The 18,017-nt window shown below is 34.8% G+C and overlaps 1 protein-coding gene and 1 pseudogene across 5 annotated transcripts in view; one reads left to right on the top strand and one right to left on the bottom strand.

Annotated features, from left to right (window-relative positions):
* The window catches only part of LOC148281986 (protein MTSS 1-like), a 258,306-nt gene that overhangs the window by 126,834 nt on the left and 113,455 nt on the right, over nt 1-18,017 (bottom strand). The gene's annotated exons all lie outside the window — the stretch shown is intronic.
* LOC148281987 (glucose dehydrogenase [FAD, quinone]-like) lies at nt 12,952-15,123 on the top strand (annotated as a pseudogene).

Raw genomic sequence — 18,017 nt, 5'->3', positions numbered from 1 at the left:
TTCTGCGATTTAATTTGTTTATCTTTTTCGTGATTTCGCATACTTTGGAAAATTATTCAGCAGTACTTATTAAACTCTGGTCATTTTTATTAGGACTTACGTCATCAGTGTAATCACTAATTAGAAGTATTTGTAAGCAGTCATATTCTAGATTTAGAATGCCTAATTAAACTCCGCATATTTTATATTACAGTACATCTAATAATACCCCCACTCGCGCGCCGGAGGATCAAAAGCGACCATTTAGGCCTACTGTGCCACAATACATGACATGACCATTTATTAAATCACTCCGCTATAAATGGACTAACGTGACGTAAGTGGGTCGGAAAAATCAAAGGAGCTTATTGAACCATATTGTGCGTCGGCGTGGACATAGTACAACTGTTGCGTAAAACTGATCACCGTACCGTCAAGTAGTTTACGATTGAAAAGTTTATATTATTTCGATTTGTTTAATGGCAGGAAAATGCAGTTACCGATCCACCACGATGCCGATTAATCTTCACTTGATTTCCTTGTGAGGGATTTTTATCTGAGAATATCCAGTAATGTTTTTGATTTTTTATATGCAATAATATCGTCGCCGTTCAAGCCAAAGTCACGAACCCAAAAAACATCCTTTTGAGAAATCGCTATTTAAGTTTGGAGACGAAGGAAATATCTAATTTCTGTTTCAAAGGTTTTATGTTCACAATAGGGGCGTGCGGTGAGGTTTTTGATTAAGGAAGCAGTCGCTTGGTACTAGATACATAAATAAAACATGCACCTGTTACTAACACAGTAATTTGAATTAAGTGCTTTGAAATAAACTATAGTCCTTGAAATTTAGCTTGATGAAAATGACAGCTGTCAAACTCATGTCAATAGTGATGGGAAATTACTGATCACTGATCATGTACCGATCAAATCAATTTTATCAGTTTTTTCATGCAAACATGAAACTCTGTTTCCGAAAATTGATATAAAAACGCAAAAACAAACCTATTATAGTGTGTTGAATACAATTATTCACCAAAAAATAAGACATTTATACTTTTTTAGTGAACATTATCAAACGAATTATTTTTTTATTCGATCAAATTACATTGATCAATTTGTCCCATCTCTAACGTTTTTTCAAAATGATGTAACCTTGTAAGAACGTCGTTAATAATTAGGTTTATTTTGTTTTTTTTTAGTTTTAAAGTTGATTTTATATAATTATGTTGATTTATATGTCAAGCATTAAAAAAATAAATTAACATGTCAGATACGAATGATTTTTCGTGTGTCAATATAAATCACTCCTTAGACGTTATTACAAAGTAATGTCGTCAGTTTTTCGTTTTTCTGACAACTGTCATTCTAATCATGCTATATTTTAAGGACTATAAAAAGCAATTTTATGTCATAATTTTAGCATAAAATAGATATATTTCGTACTTCAATATTAAAATACCTTCGTATCAACCAATTAAAGTGCTAAATTTGCTAAAAAAAACACTCATAATATATGAGAAATAAAACTGGATTGGTTTGTTAGAATTGCTTCCATATAGCTAGTAAGATCTCAATTTGCGCGAGCGCGGACTTTGTAAATTCAGTACTGAGAGACCGCCTTATTGGAAGCAACAGAATTACGCAGTTCCATATTTTAGATGCAGCGCGAGCGGGGTGAATTTTACTTTTACTTTACTTCAGTTAGCGCAAAAATGCGCAGGCGGAAAGTTGAATGTTGGCTTGTCGCAATTCAATTTTTTAGAGGTTAGCAATGAAAGAACTTTGAACACATCTCAGATCTTTAAGATTAACTAACTAATATTTAAAACAAAATTGTTGTAGTTACTGAAAATATTAAAGGGTTTTTCAATTAGTGCGGGTAGATTTTGATGGCCCGTGGCGGCTAATTTTGCTTACGTCCAGTATTCGAAACTCTGTATGGTAGCGTATTCATAGGGTTTTTGCTGGCTAATCTTGTAGTCTCTGGCGCTCTGTAGCGGCCTGACGTGTTTTTACTCGCTCCTCAAAAAACAATATTTTTTCTAAAGAAATCTGACTTTCTAAAATCCGTATTCTGTATCAAATAATTTATTAGCATTATTACCTCAGTTTAAGTGAATAAAATAGTTTATTTTGTTTGTACATCCGCGTATTTTGACTAAATTATAAAGTAATTTTCTATCGCTAGTGTTAGTTCAGTTGAGTTTTGTGCGTACTAAACCATCGGATTCGTGAGCCACCGGAACCTAAGACGAGCACGTGGACGGGGATAGCGGACAGAGAACTGCCACATGTTCATCACTCCGCAACTCCGTACCCTTGAGGGAAGTTACAAATACCCTTACTTGATTTATGATATGTCGACAAAATTGTTAACAATTTGTCGATTCTCTAAAGTTAAGGCATGTGCAAAGGAGTCTCTTCATTACCTTACATTACCTACACAACAGACTCATTGCTTCAGTTTAAAAATGTAAAAGAACGCTTAGATCAGCATGTTATCGATATAGTATATAAATATAATTTAATTTCTTCAGGACAAGTTTCAAATCTATTTAAGAAATATAGAGGATGTCGTGGGGGAAGAAAAATAAAAAATAAAAATAAAACAAACACAGTTGATAACACAAATAACACTTTTATTAATCAGATTTCTAAGTCACAAGTCACATATTTAAATAAAGATAAAAATCAACCAAAAACAATTAAACACGTAAAAATAAATAGAAACGCAAACACACCTTGTCCTCTTTCACTTGGTACATGGAATGTACGTTCAATCAGAAATAAAATTGATGATATCCCCAACATAATTAACGATAATAATCTAGACGTTCTTGCATTAACGGAAACTTGGCATGAAGACCATAATTCTGTTACCATTAATCTACTTCGTAGTAAGGGTTTTAATGTTATTGAAGAGGCACGGAAACCATCCATTGAAACCGTTCATAAGAAAAATAATATAACATGGACGAACCACGGTGGAATTATTGTACTAACAAAAAATCAGCTTAAATTAACAAAAATTAAAATACCACTCTACACAACTTTTGAATGCATTGGCTGTAGGGTTAGCGCAGGCAGCAACCATTTTACCTTAATCACAATTTATAGACCAGGTTCTAAAGCACCACCTCGGAAATTTTATTCGGAAATAAAATCTTTACTTGAATGGGCCATCACTCGTACAGAAGTAACATACGTAACTGGAGATCTGAACATTCGTTTCGACCGCAAGACGGATTCAGAATCGGTTCGTTTTAATGCACTTTTAAGTGATTTCGATTGTTCACAAGAAGTAAATACCCCTACACATGATGCGGGAGGTACACTTGATGTTATAATACGACGGAATTGTGATAAAAAAATCACAGTTTTTGTAACAGACATCGGACTTTCAGACCACAGATTAGTGCACTGTAAAATTAATATCCAAAAACCAACACCAACTTACAAAACACTCGCATCAAGGCCATGGAGAAAATTAAATTTAGAACATTTTAAATCCGAACTTCTGACATCGTTGATTGGTCCGGACATTGACCGTCGCTCAAACGACGTCGATCAATTGGTTGGGTTGTACAATGAGGTACTATCTAACCTGATAGACAAATATGCACCATTTACTACGAAAACTATTCGAAAAAGGAAATCTGATGCATGGTTTGACGAAAATTGTCGACTCAAAAAGAAAGAGCTAAGACGTCTAGAACGCAAATACAGAAACACACTGTCAACTTTGGACCGATCAATATGGTTAGATATGCAAGCCTCTTATAGGACATTTATAAAAGAAATAAAATCTAGTTTCTGGTGTACAAAAATCACTGAACAGAAAAAGTCTCCAAAACAACTCTGGCGAAGCCTTCAATCTGTTCGTGGTGACTGTATAGCAGAGACATCTAACACAAGCGCTACTGCCACTGATTTTGCCGACTTTTTTACAAATAAAGTCGAAAAAATAAGACTGGCGTGTAGTTCAGCGAAAAAACCTGTAATTTTAGATAATGCCCTTCAAAAATTCAGTAAATTTGAACCAACGTCTATAAATGAGGTTAAAAAAATTGTTGCGGCATTACCCAACAAACAATGTATATTAGATCCGATGCCAACATGGCTTTTGAAAAAATGCATTAACGTATTAGCTCCATTTTTAACAGATTTATTTAATACATCCATGGAGCGCAGCATTGTTCCGAGAGCCATAAAAAAAGCAAATGTAACTCCACTTTTAAAAAATTCCCAACTAGATGTGGAAGATCTTTCCAGTTTTCGCCCTATTTCAAATCTTCCCATCGTATCAAAAATACTAGAAAAAATAGTTTCTCACAAGCTCGTTAACTATATCGAGCGGAATTCTTTATTTTCGGTAAGGCAATCGGCATACCGACGTTTTCATTCCACGGAGACGGGAGTGATAAGAGTACTGTCTGACATTATAACGTCGGTGGACTCTGGTAATCTGGTGTTGATGGCTCTTCTGGACATGAGTGCTGCATTTGATACTGTAGACCATAATATTTTGCTTGAACGTCTGGAGAAAACTTATGGTATCCGTGATCAGGCACATATGTGGTTCAGTTCATATCTTAATAAAAGAGAATATGCAGTCGTGTTCCAGGGTAAAAGCTCAACCAACTTTCGGGTGTCTACAGGAGTGCCTCAAGGGTCAGTACTTGGACCACTTCTCTATCTCCTTTACACTAAAGATATAGAGAACATTATCAAAGAATGTGGATTGTGGTCGCACTGCTATGCAGATGATACGCAGATTTATTTTTATTGCAAACCAGGCGAGAGAAGTGTGCTTGTCAATTTAATTGATGGATGCATCAAGAAAATAGGAAACTGGATGGCTGAAAACAGACTAACATTAAACCCATCAAAAACTGAACAACTGTGGGTGGCTTCAGCCAGACGACAGAATTTGATCCAGGATACGGCTCTACCCAATGTAGGGAGTGCCGTTTTACCCACCGTTAAACTACTGGGAGTTTTACTCAATTCTGACCTATCTCTTGACGCTCAAATTAGTAGAACGATAAGTTCATGCTTCTACCAGCTGAGACAAATTAAATGCATACGCAAAAATTTGCCGGTTGATGCTGCCCGTCAATTAATAAATGCGTTTGTAGTGTCTAGAGTCGATTATTGTAATGGTATCTATGCAGGTCTACCAATGAACAAAATGACTCGCCTACAATCTGTATTGAATGCCGCAGCGAGACTTATTTTCGGAATCTCTAAGTTCAGTCATATCACTCCACTACTTCGGGAACTACACTGGCTACGTTTTCCACAGAGGGTCGAATACAAACTCTGTTGGCTTATGTATAAGTCACTGCACAACTCGGCTCCGGAATATCTAAGGGAACTATGCATTCCAGATGAACTAGCTGACAGGCGTCTCACGCTTAGATCAGCTACGTCTACGGCGAGAGGAAAAGTTATTATACCTCTACGCAGACAGCGCACTAAATTTGGTGAGCGCGCATTTGCGGTCGCAGGCCCTATGACATGGAATGCTCTCCCAGCAGAGGTGCGAGGCTGTGAAAGTGAAGTGATGTTTCGGAAAAAACTTAAAACCCACTTGTTCTCTAAATCATTTGAATAAATCCGTAGCACGTGACAACAAAATAAATTATTTTAATCAAATTACAAATTTAAAGCTTCAATTAAATTAACTTAACAGTAGAATCACCATGTAAAGCGCCCTTGAGGTATTTTATTACGAAAATGGCGCTATATAAGTTATCCACAATAAATAAAAATAATCTCAGTCTCAAGGCTTTTTGAACATGAATAAATTATTCTGTTTCGTCTCAAATAACAGTAATTTGTTAACCTAATGACTAGCTTTATAAACATTAAAACATTCTTAACAGCATGATAAATTTACAATATAAATAAAATTTTCACTAGAAATATAAATAAAATTATTTTCAATTATGAAATTGACGGTAATTGTCTTGTCCGGAAAAACGAGCTCACAGATTTAGTTGTGATTATGGATGAAAAACTCTTATTTGATTCCCATATTCAGACGTCTATAAATAGGGCTTACAGAAATCTGGGCTTTATTATACGCACCACTCAACCATTCAAAACAACTGCATCCCTCAAAATCTTATTTAATGCATACGTTCGCAGCCATCTTGAGTTTGCATCTGTTGTTTGGAATCCTCGATATACAATTTATATATCACAACTAGATAAAATACAGAATAGATTCCTAAAACTTCTGGATCGTAAATCTCTTACATATTTTGACTCGTATGAAGACTCTTCTTCCTTTCATAGTTTAACTTCCCTTACTAAACGTAGAAGAATTTCTGATCTGTCTTTCCTCTTCAAAATTTTAAACAATTTTATCCATAGTCCATATCTCTTGGAGCGTATTTCAATCAATTGTCCCGTAAAGTCAACACGACAAGTTCATTTTTTTAATAATTTATTGCCCAAAAAAAATTATGTTCAAAACTCATTTATTTATCGTAGCTGCTCCAAATTTAATTTACTTTGTCCCCATTTAGATATTTTTAATACAAAATTTTGTGACTTCAAAAAAAAACTTTTTGAAACACTGTAAAATGAAACATTTGTCAGTGTGTAATAAGTTTATGTTCCTTTAATTATGTTTATTTTATTATAATATCAAAATTTTGAATTGGTCAACTATATTTTGAAAATCCCTCTCCTCCACTCCTCCACTCTATTTTCTCATCCCTTAACCTTCTTAAGAGTTTTTTTTTTCTCATGTCTTATATAATATATTATTTTTCGCTTTACTGTGTAACATGTTCTCTCATTATATTTGTGAAAAACTTTAACTCTATAGTTTTACTCCACTTTTATTTATAATTATTTTATAAATTTTTTACCAGTGACCGGGTTTCGTCGTGACGATGCCGGTCACTGGTGAAAAATTTATAAAATAATTATAAATAAAAGTGGAATAAAACTATAAAGTATTTTTATTATTATAATTAAAATGCAGTTCCACCAAGAAATGTCAGTAGAAAAACGCAATATATTTATTTTTTATATTTTGTATTCTTAAATAAAAGCTGTTATTTTTCCTTAATAAATAATAAAAAATCATAAAATAAGCTGTTTTAGAAAATTATGTAAGTAAAGACAAAACAAAAGAGGCATTTGAGTGATGGTCTGATGCAACTCTAATCGCAACTGCATTATGCATTGTGCGATATGGTTACGGTGCTTGGCGCAAGGTCGATAGCCTTATCAGGCTCGTACCGGCAACACTAGGGGAAACGAAGAGAACTTGGTAATATTCACTAACTTGGTGATAGACACTAATTCGGGCATAGTTGCCAACTCGGTGATAGTCGCTAATTTGGTGATAGCTGCTTACTTGGCGGAAGTTGTTAATTTGGTAATTGTTGCAAATTCGGTGACGGCTGAACGTTGCTAACACGATGGAAGTCGATAATTTTGTGATGTTTGATAACTTAATGATATTTGTTGGTATGTTAACGGTTTTTACGCCGAAATATTAAAATATCTTTCTTATCAACCTTGAAATTATCATAATTTTAGAAAAATTTATTTGTCTTGAACTTCCACGCATCTAAAGTTCGACATCCAGTGTTTTCATTGTTGTTTTCGTGATATTCAACTGTTTCACAAAATATATTCTATATGTATTCATCATGATCAGCATTCCCCTTTTTGCATCCACAGGGCACTGTATCGGTAAACCAAATGCAGTGTATTTCGATCATTTGATAAGGTAAAGTGAACAGTCTTGCGCTTCAGGCGCCAGTCCAGAACATTGAAATATTGCAGTTTTACAAAAGACTGAATTTCACCCCTTAGGGAGTCATTAAGACAAAATATAAAAGAGATGGAGAACATTTTAGAGAGGGGAATATAAATATAAAGGGAGGGCGGCCTCCGTGGTGTAGTGGTTCGGGTTCGATTCCCGGTGAGAACGCAAAAAAAAAAGGGATTTTTCTCAAGCCTGGGTGTTATGTGATATTCACCACTATAATTGGGCCTCCTGGCCTGTTGTGGTTCAAAAATAAAATTTAAAAAAAATAAAATAATAATAAAATAAAAGTCTAGGCATTTAAAGGGAAAACCGGCCAATAACAGGTCATAAGCCCTGTAAATGCCTAGACTTTCATATTCTCTTCTCTAAAATGTTCTCCATCTCTATTGTAATTTGTTATTGCAGTTTTAACAAACATTAAAATAAATATTTCACGTTCATACTGCCAGGAAACAAACCCAGGACTTTAAGAACGTACCAACCACAACACAACTAGGCGGACTTATCCCCCCTCGAGTCGAATAAGTATTCGTAACACGTTATTATGGAAATTAAACGCATCCATTGGATTACTATTTTATTTATTTTACACTGTTAAAATGTATTGATTCCTGAATAAAATAAATAGATAAAAGCACTTCCTTAAGCTAGGGTTTCCTACGAGAGCGGTGCCCGCATCTTAACGGCTGTAGTGAACGGTGATGCGGTGGACAGTCGTCGTAACAGTGACTAGAGTGTGGTTTCCTAGGAAAACGGTGTTATCAACACCATTTAACTCCGTTTCCCTAGGAAACCACTCTTTAGTCGATGTGACGACGGCTGTCCACCGCATCACCGTTCACTACGGCCGTTAAGATGCGGGCACCGCTGTCCTAGGAAACCCTAGCTTTAGCGTAGTCGTTACATTTTTTTAAACCCAGGATACCTAACCTCGTCTCCAGTTACCACTGTTTACCCTAATTATTCCATTGGCTGATGCATACTATTCAATGTTAGTTGGTGATGAAGAGAAGATAGGATGTTGGATGTTCCCGGGTAGAAACCGGATATCCGGACGTGCATACACAGGGAAAACAGTTTACATATTATATGCCATACTTACTAGTTCTTTGCTCGATGTTATTATTGTGTTTTTTTAAATTATTTTTATTGTTAACTTTTTAAAATCATTCCTATATTGTTGAAATTCCACTTGTCAGTGCGTTTCAAAGCTACAAGACTTTTTGTGATGTTAGCTATCATATTATATTTATCATATTTTGTAAATGTTATCAACTATCAAATATCTAAATTTGATAAATGGGGTCTAGAATTTCAACCGTCCATGCGCTCAGTGGCTGCAAGACTTGTTGTTATCTTACTTCTATTATTATAAATTTGCTTTTTTTTAGTTTTAAAATATAACTTATGCTTTAAACTACACTGTTAAATAAAAAAAAATAAAAAAAATGTAAATAGGGGCTGGATTTATTACTGTCCATGCGCTCTGTAGCTGCAAGACGTGCTTTGATATTTATTTATTGTACAGCGCCCTTGAGGTGATTTTCACAAAAATAACGCTATATAAATTATCCAAACATATATATTATCAATCTTTAAAATACAAATGTGAACATTGGTGACAAATAATTATAGAAAAAAAAATATACATAAAATACGAATTCAAAAATTTGTAAAAGACAGAAGGTTATTTAAAATTTCAGGCCCCGATTGCAGTGGGAAGTTAGCAAAATAATCTTAGACAATATTTTGATTTGAGTTTGTCCAAATTTTTGTAGGCAAGGACTGGATTCAACTTCCTGGGGAGCTGTTAATATTAACATATAACAACGGAGATGAAGAACCTTTTAGATAAGGTAATAAAGATGTAGCCTAGTATGTAGGTGAAATAATTCAATTAGATAAATTTCACACGCATAAATAAAGGTGTCAGCTCTTTAACTTCACAAACATCAACAGATGAAAGAATTGAAGGAATATTGCAGAAAGATAATGATAATAAATAGATGCAGAAATAGAGGAAGACCAAGAAAGACATGGCATGACCAAATCCGACATGTCAAAAGTCGGAATAATCGTCGCGCGTGCATGAGAGGATGTATGAATGTAGAAGAAGCGAGATCTGTATGCAAAGATAGAGTGATGTGGCGTTCTATCCTCTCTGCCTACCCTTACGGGGAAACGGCGTGATGGTTTGTTGTTGTTGTTGTTTATTGTAAAAAAACAAAAAATAAAAAGATAAAAAAAATAAAAATATGGGCAGAGGCAGGGGTATTTCAATTTTTTTTTAAACTTTACAACTATCCTCCTATAATAATGCATAAGACTCTGCAGGTATTATTCTGATCGATTATTATAATCAATCTCACGCTTCAGTGACCAAAACACTTCAGTAACCGAACTTGAGGCATAGTGGAAGAAATGATGATGATAAAAAAACAACAACAATGCATGTTTGAGAGAAAGCAAACAAAAGTGTATTTACAAAAAATATTTTTTAAATGAGGATCTGTGCTTTGAGCATTCGGTTCATCGAACGCAAAGGATGCAGCAAAATGAAAATTGGGGAAAATGAAGACTAAATAAGAGCGACTAAGTAAAAACAAACGTAAATTAATACATTGTCGCTGAACACAAAAGCTGGCAACAGAAGAGAGCTTTTTGTTAAGTGTTTTTTTTATGTAGCTGAATTTTTTATAAAACGGGGGAGAGAACTAATCATGTGGAAAGCATAAAATCTACATATAAAATAATATTAACATATTACAACAGAGATGAAGAACATTTCAGAAAAGTTAATATAGAAGTCTAGGCATCTACAGGGCTTATGACCTGTCATTGGCTGGTTTAAGTGGCCACTTTACACACTGTGTAACATTCACCATTCTGATCTTCACCATTCTTCAATCACACGAATCTCACCCGCATAAATAAAGGTTTCAGCTCTTTAACTTCACAAACATCAACAGATGAAAGAATTGAAGGAATATAGATGTTCAAATGTTCGTTGTTCCAAGATTGTTCAATGATCTCCCACAAACCATCATTAACATGAAAAATCTTCAAATGAAAAAAAAGAACTGAAGAAATATCTTCGAGATACTTTATAGTGCCTGTTTATAAATAAATCTGTAAAATACTCGTATAAATAAAATAAATGTAATATAAACCTGTCATAAAAAAATGTGTCCCACCGAAAAGTCCGTAGACTTAGTGGGTAACAAATTATTATATGTATTTTTTAATTATAAAATAAACGCTGCACTGCAGCACTGAAACTGAAAATATGGGTAGAATGGTGAATGTTACACAGTATGTAAAGTGGCCACTTAAACCAGCCAATGACAGGTCATAAGCCCTGTAGATGCCTAGACTTCTATATTACCTTTTCTGAAATGTTCTTCATCTCTGTTGTAATATGTTAATGTTATCAGCTCCCCAGGGAGTTGAATCCAGTCCTTGTCTACAAAAATTTGGACAAACTGAAAATATTGTTTGTAAAATAATACATAATTCGGTAATAACAACTAGAGGTTTATTTATTTATTATTAACGGACTTAATCCATTCAAAAAAATGATATGAATATGAAATATATATGAAATATATTATATGAAATACGAAAAATAGAATATGTTTACAATTTTTCTAAACATGTTTAATTACTGGTTACCGACGAAGATATTTTAAATTTTCATAGAAATGTACATATTTTCGTACCTAAATTTTACTTACTGTCTCGATATGTAATAGCGGCCCAGTGCCTCGATTATGAACACTCTCTTCTTCTGTATATATCGAGACGGTATACATAATTTCTGTACTATCTGTATCTTACCTCGGTATGTTCTACCTACTTGCTATATCCACATCATATGATCGAAATAAGCCAATGAATGACCGCTAAAAATTAGTCCGCGTTCCTAACGTCATTAACATTAAAAATAGTTCTCATTTATAGTTTAAATAGGCTTCTGTAATAAAAAGTTCTCACTTCAAAGCGATTATAAACTCCAATAAATCCCAATTCAAGCAAAAAAATGCTCGCTTGAACATGATTTTTATATGACTTTTAACCATTGCCAACACGATATGCTTAACGATCGTCTGCATTTATCTACTGAGGTAGTACGTAGCGATTACAAAGCTGGCTCTCGATACGTTTTTTTATAAAGATAGTAAAACAGATGGAAAAAATATAATAACTAAATTTATTTTTTACAGTGGAAACTTTCTAACTATAGGACAGAACCTAACGAGATTATTTTTGCATCTAGCCGCTCGTTTCTCATAATCTGACAGTAGTCGGAATATAATTCGATTTCAAAATTAACTTATTTCTCTCTCATATTTTTAATAGGTTTTTTAAAGAAAAGTGCCAACCTAAAACGCTTAAAAAATAAAATAAATCGTTATCAAAGAAAAAATTGCTCAGTGGAACAAAATTTTTGTCACTTTCAATGCGTAGATAAAAGTATTGAGGGCTTCTAGACCCGTCTAGAAAGACATGGCACAATCAAATCCGACAAATACTTGAAGATAGACATATCAAGACCGGCGAGCGTGCATAAGAAGATGTATGAATGTAGAGGTCTGTATGCAAAGACAGAGTGATATGCCGTTATATCCTCTCAGCATACCCCTACGGGAAAACGGGCTGATGGTTTGTTGTTGTAGTACAGTAGTTTAGTCGTTATGTCGGTTTATTTACATACAATCATCGTTTTACAAATTTTGTTTACTTTTTACTCATTTTTTTATATACCTAGATATTTCATAGTTTAATTAATATCTGTGTATTATAGATAAAGTGATGAGATTCTTTGAATACCTCCATCTAATATGGAAGGATTGAACTTTTTCAACAGATAGTAAAAGTTTATTTTTCATATTACATACGAGTATTATTACTTCACGATAACGCGCAAGTTTGCATAATTCATTAGCAAGACACCAAGAATAACTCGTTTTTGTAGTGATGTAAACCAAACATGATACAATTTTTACGTACTTCGATTATGCACATAATAATGTGTTTGATCAGTTTTTAATATTTAATCAGCTGTAATTTTAAAACAAAGAAATGTAAAATAAAAGCGAAACTAAGTGTGATGCTTCTACTTCATTTTTTCCAGATTGTGACTTAGAGTAAAGTGACTGAGAAGAGCCAAGATGTCGATTTCCGTTAATATCTCCATTGTACTTCTCCTAGTTCTCAACTCTTTCAAGACGCGTGGAGATATTCTGTACGAATCGAAAGGTCTGCAAAAATACGTACGGCAAATGGCAAAGCAGTTCATGGACAATCCGGAGGACAGGCACGATATTTAGGATAAATATGACTTCATTATCGTCAGCGCAGGAATTGCCGGCTGCGTCCTCGCTAATAGGCTAACAGAAGAAGCAGACTGGAATGTCTTGCTCATAGAGGCGGGGGCTAAAGAGCCCTATGTTACATAAACAAACTCCCCGCGAGAACAAAAAAGTGGTTACAAACGGTAAGTTTTCGTACGGAAAATTCAAATATATTCTATGCTGATACTAAATTAGATACTGTATACTAAAAAAAATTGCAGGGTTCAGTCTCCGTTTCTCATACAAAGTAAAGAATTCGCCATTTATTCTCTATTTGTGTTAATTTAAAGCAACCCATCCCGTTTATTCAACTTCCGCCATTGCAGTAGCAGACTGTCGAATTATAATAAGGAAAACTTTTCTATGATCTACAACCCCTGTATTGAATTACTTGTCGCTAGATAGGCTCCTTAGGTTTGTCGCTTGACCAGCTGGACACGCAAATCGCTAGGTGGACCGCTACCGCAGTCGCCACCGCCTCAGGCCCGCAGCGTGGACGGCCCTTAACATGGTGCAGTTCACGGACGCCAACTGGAGGTACGAGACCACTCCTCAACCAGACTCGTGCCTGGCCTTCGGAGACAGGAAGTGCAAATATCCGAGGGGCAAGGTAGTAGGAGGAACAAGCACTATCAATTACATGATCTACGTCAGGGGAAACGGAAAGACTACGACAATTGAGAAGCCATAGACAACACTGGCTGGGTGTGGGACAGCGCCCACCGTTACTTTAAAAAGTAGAAAACTACAAAATACCCAAGTGCAGAAAATCTAAATACCACGGAAGAAGCGGCGAAGTTAGTATAGAAAATGCGGCATTCATTTCCGAATCAACTAAAGCGTGGGTCAAGGCTTCGGAACAGGCGGGACATAAACTAAATGATATCAACAGACCGAGGCAAGCCGGAACGGCCCGGCAAGAAATAGGCCCAATCTCCATGTCATCAAAATGAGCCACGTTTCCAAAATACTGATCGACGAGTCGAATAAAGCTCGCGGGATACAATTCGTTAGATATAACAAATTCTACAAAATAATGGCGACTAAAGAAGTTATACTGTCGGTTGGGGTGATAGGGTCTCCCCAATTGTTAATGCTGACAGAATCGGTCCAAAGAACCACCTTATCAGTTTGGGAATTAAAACGCTCAAAGACTCCAGAGTATTAGAGGTTACAATTTGATGGATCACATAACAGCAGGAGCATTAAAATTTACCACCAATACTCCCGAAATACCCCGCAGTACGCAAACTCTTCTTGAAAACCCAAACTACATTTTTACATGGTTAAACAACCATAAGAGAATCGTTGATATACCTGGCGGATCAGAAGCAGTCACATTTCTAGATTTAAAAAATCCAATGGATAAAAATAACTGGCCAGATCCAGAAATCATATTTATTTTAGGATCCATAAAATCTGACCCGATGTATAAAGATTCTCTGGGGATGTGGGACGATATTTACGACAAGGATTTTGCTGATTTGATGGGCGGTAACTCATTTACAGCCGCCCCGATACTTTTGCGGCCAAAATCAAAGGGGAGACTGAAGCTACTGGATAATAACCCCTTCTCTCATCCAGTCATAGAGCCGAACTACTTTGCTCACGAAGATGATATGAAAACCCTGATAGCCGGTGTTCGAGAGGCTATACAAATATCCAAACAAGAAGCTCTAACATCGTACGGAGCCAAATTGGCGGATAAACCATTTGAGGAATGTGTACAGTTCGGATACGACACAGACGCCTACTGGGATTTTTACAACAGGTATTTCACTTTTACCGTTTATCATCCCGCGGGAACTTGTAAAATGGGACCAGAGAGCGATCCTGATGCGGTGGTAGACCCGAGATTGAGAGTTTATAGAATATAAGGATTGAGAGTAATTGATGGAAGCATAATGCCACAAATAACATCGGGGAACACAAACGCTCCAATGTTCATGATAGCAGAAAAAAGAAGCAGATATGATCAAAGAAGACTAGGGAGAGTATGACATATTTGCGTGTATGTATATAATTTATTTATGAATAAAAGATACTGTTTATATTTTACACTTATCTTATTTACCAGCACTTATGTAAATAATGCGAAAGTATATTATATTAGTTTATAAATAATCTTAAAAATGAAGAATATAAGGGAAAACGTTGTACCCATAGGCTAAAGGTTACCAAATCAAATTAAGTATATTCTTTATACCAAAGAATTTTACAGTCATTTCCTTTGGTCAGGTCGTGAAATATATTATAATACACAATGATGAAACACTTCCAAAAAAAGAAGTATCAGAACTGATTTCATAGCGATGGGCTTGAAAAAGATTCAAATATGTGATTTCAAAAGATTAAAAAGATCGTCTTTCAGTAAAGAGATCTTCGAGAACATTATTGTTCGGGAAGAATAGGCCGAGATGTAGTGAGAAGAACGTAAAGACACATTATCTGTTAAGAATGGTGGAACAAATCGCTGTAGGACTGTAGATAAAGTGAGATTTATTTCTAAAGAAAAAGGGCTCTGTAAAAGACGCTTAAATTTACTGCATAAGTTCGATAACGAAAATTCATTCTCAAAGTTTAAGAACGCGGAATACGTTACATTAAACACGTTTGATTTCTTACAATTTACACAATAATTTAAATTTTGGGCCTTTTTTCGACTGGTTGTAAATATCCATTTTAAAAATAGAAATCAATGGAAAACCTCGAACTATCTGATCCACAGTTCGGATATTTTAATTGGCAAAGATTAAACGAGTAAGTATTCAATTAATGTATTGATTGAATGCATTTAATCGGCATTCATATTGCATTTATAATAAATATGAATGCAATAAATATAATAAAATGCAAAAATATATAATAAATAATACTAAGAACCTGAAAAAATTCAAGATACATAAAATTTCATTCCAATTTAAAAACCCCAACATTACGGGTGGGTAAAAAAAAAACATAGACAGATTGTAGACATTAGGCAGAACTGTTGTGAATTATTGTTAGAAAAATAATTAAGGGTTAATGAAGGTATAAATATTTCAAACATAAAATGGTTAATACGAGAAGGCTTTTTTTATCTAGCTCCAATACGCACAGTTTGCGTAGGACGTTGCAATGGTTAACGAATCCCAATATTGTGCAATTGTACATATCAAAATAGAAACAGTGTGGTGTCTAAATGCTCTACGCAATGTGGCCATGCACTTCAAAATAACAATTGAGCAGAAATATTTGGAAAGGGGGCATACGCAGATAGGGGCCGATTCCATGCATGCCACTATAGAAAAATGTTTAAAAAATAGGAATATTAATGTTCCCATAGATTACTATGGTATCTGTAAGACAGCCCGGAAAAATCCACAGCCTTGTGAAGTTCAGTATTTAAACCCTGATTTTTTAAATCTTTAGATACAACACAGTTTCACAAAACAATTCGTCGAATACTTTGTGTTATATGATTTATAAATAAAATAAAATAAATAAAATAAATAATTGTAAAACAATGAATATCGGTCCCTCGTATTGTATTTTTGCCGTGGTGTGACATGGGCCGATCAAGCAATATCACGCAGTGGGCTCGTGGTTTGCACGTGCACAGCGGTCCAGTCTCCGTGAATGTACGGTTGTCATGTGAGATAGACGATGGTAAGTATCGTATTGTTACAAACACAATACCTATGCTCGTATATAATCTCACCTTGAAATATTGTAAGACGATAAACCGTATAAATTTTGAGAACAAACTTACTAACCGCCTCTTCGCTGAGAATCGCCTACATTTGGAGGATATTGCATTATAAGTAGATTGAAGAAAAAAAGAAAATCGTGAGTGTGTTACTTTAAGGGCCAACATAAGACATAATAATATATGACAAACCGGTTTTATAAATTGAGATTTAACAACTATGTTTTACAATCACTCGATGTAGTTACTAATAACTCAATTATATCCGATCGCTTTCTGACTAGATACGTTGTGCTTTAAAAGTTATAACAGAGGGGAAAATTTATTTTTAGAAGGGAATACGAAAGTCCAGGCATTTACGGAGCTTATGACCTGTCATTTGTTGGTTTAAGTAGCCACTCTACACACTGTGTAAAATTCACCATTCTGCCTGCGTTTAATCATCGGAGCAGAGTCGGAAGATTTGAGGAAATGTGGATGTTTAAACAAATGCAGAATAATGAATGTAACACAGTGCGTAATGTGCCCACTCAAACCAGCCAATGACAGGCCATAAACCCTGCCTAGACTTCCATATTTCTTTCTCAAAGTAGTCTTCCTTCCCTCTCAATTGCAATAAATTCTAATCTTAATAAAACTCCCTAGGGAGTGAAATCCAGCCCTGTCTACAAGCATTTGGACATACTCAAAATATTGTCGACGTTTTGCTTTATTAAGAATAAATAAATACACTTTATTTAAGATAAACTCTTAAAGATTATTAATTTGTACAACTTGATAATTTATTATATTGTGACATTTACTAATACGAAACTACGTATTTTGCTCCGAGGGCAAATGTTGACTTCTTTTTACGCGAATATTAATAAACTTAAGAATTAATTCCACTCCAAAAAAAAAAAAATTAAAAACCTTCTTACACAAATTCACAAAATAACCTGTTGACGAATTCGGAATGAAACTGTTTATAAGCCCTAGATAATTTTAACTATCTCGTAACACATGTTTATTGGTTATCAACAGGAAACGGAGACAACAGGAAACGCAGTAAATGTCATATTGACTTCAATAGAGAATAGTCAACTGAAGTTAAACTCTTGTGAAAAATGTAAAACCAACAAAATTGACTCGATTGAAAATATTTCACGTAATCGGAAATGTTCCAAATATTACAGCGACCTAAGCAGCGAACCTT

Source organism: Micrasema longulum, unplaced genomic scaffold (assembly GCF_059751315.1).
Source record: "Micrasema longulum isolate JH-2025_06_02 unplaced genomic scaffold, ASM5975131v1 h1tg000387l, whole genome shotgun sequence".
In the NCBI taxonomy this organism is placed as follows: Eukaryota; Metazoa; Arthropoda; class Insecta; order Trichoptera; family Brachycentridae; genus Micrasema; species Micrasema longulum.
The sequence above is the reverse complement of the archived record's forward strand: the minus strand, read 5'-3'. Positions and strand labels throughout refer to the sequence as shown.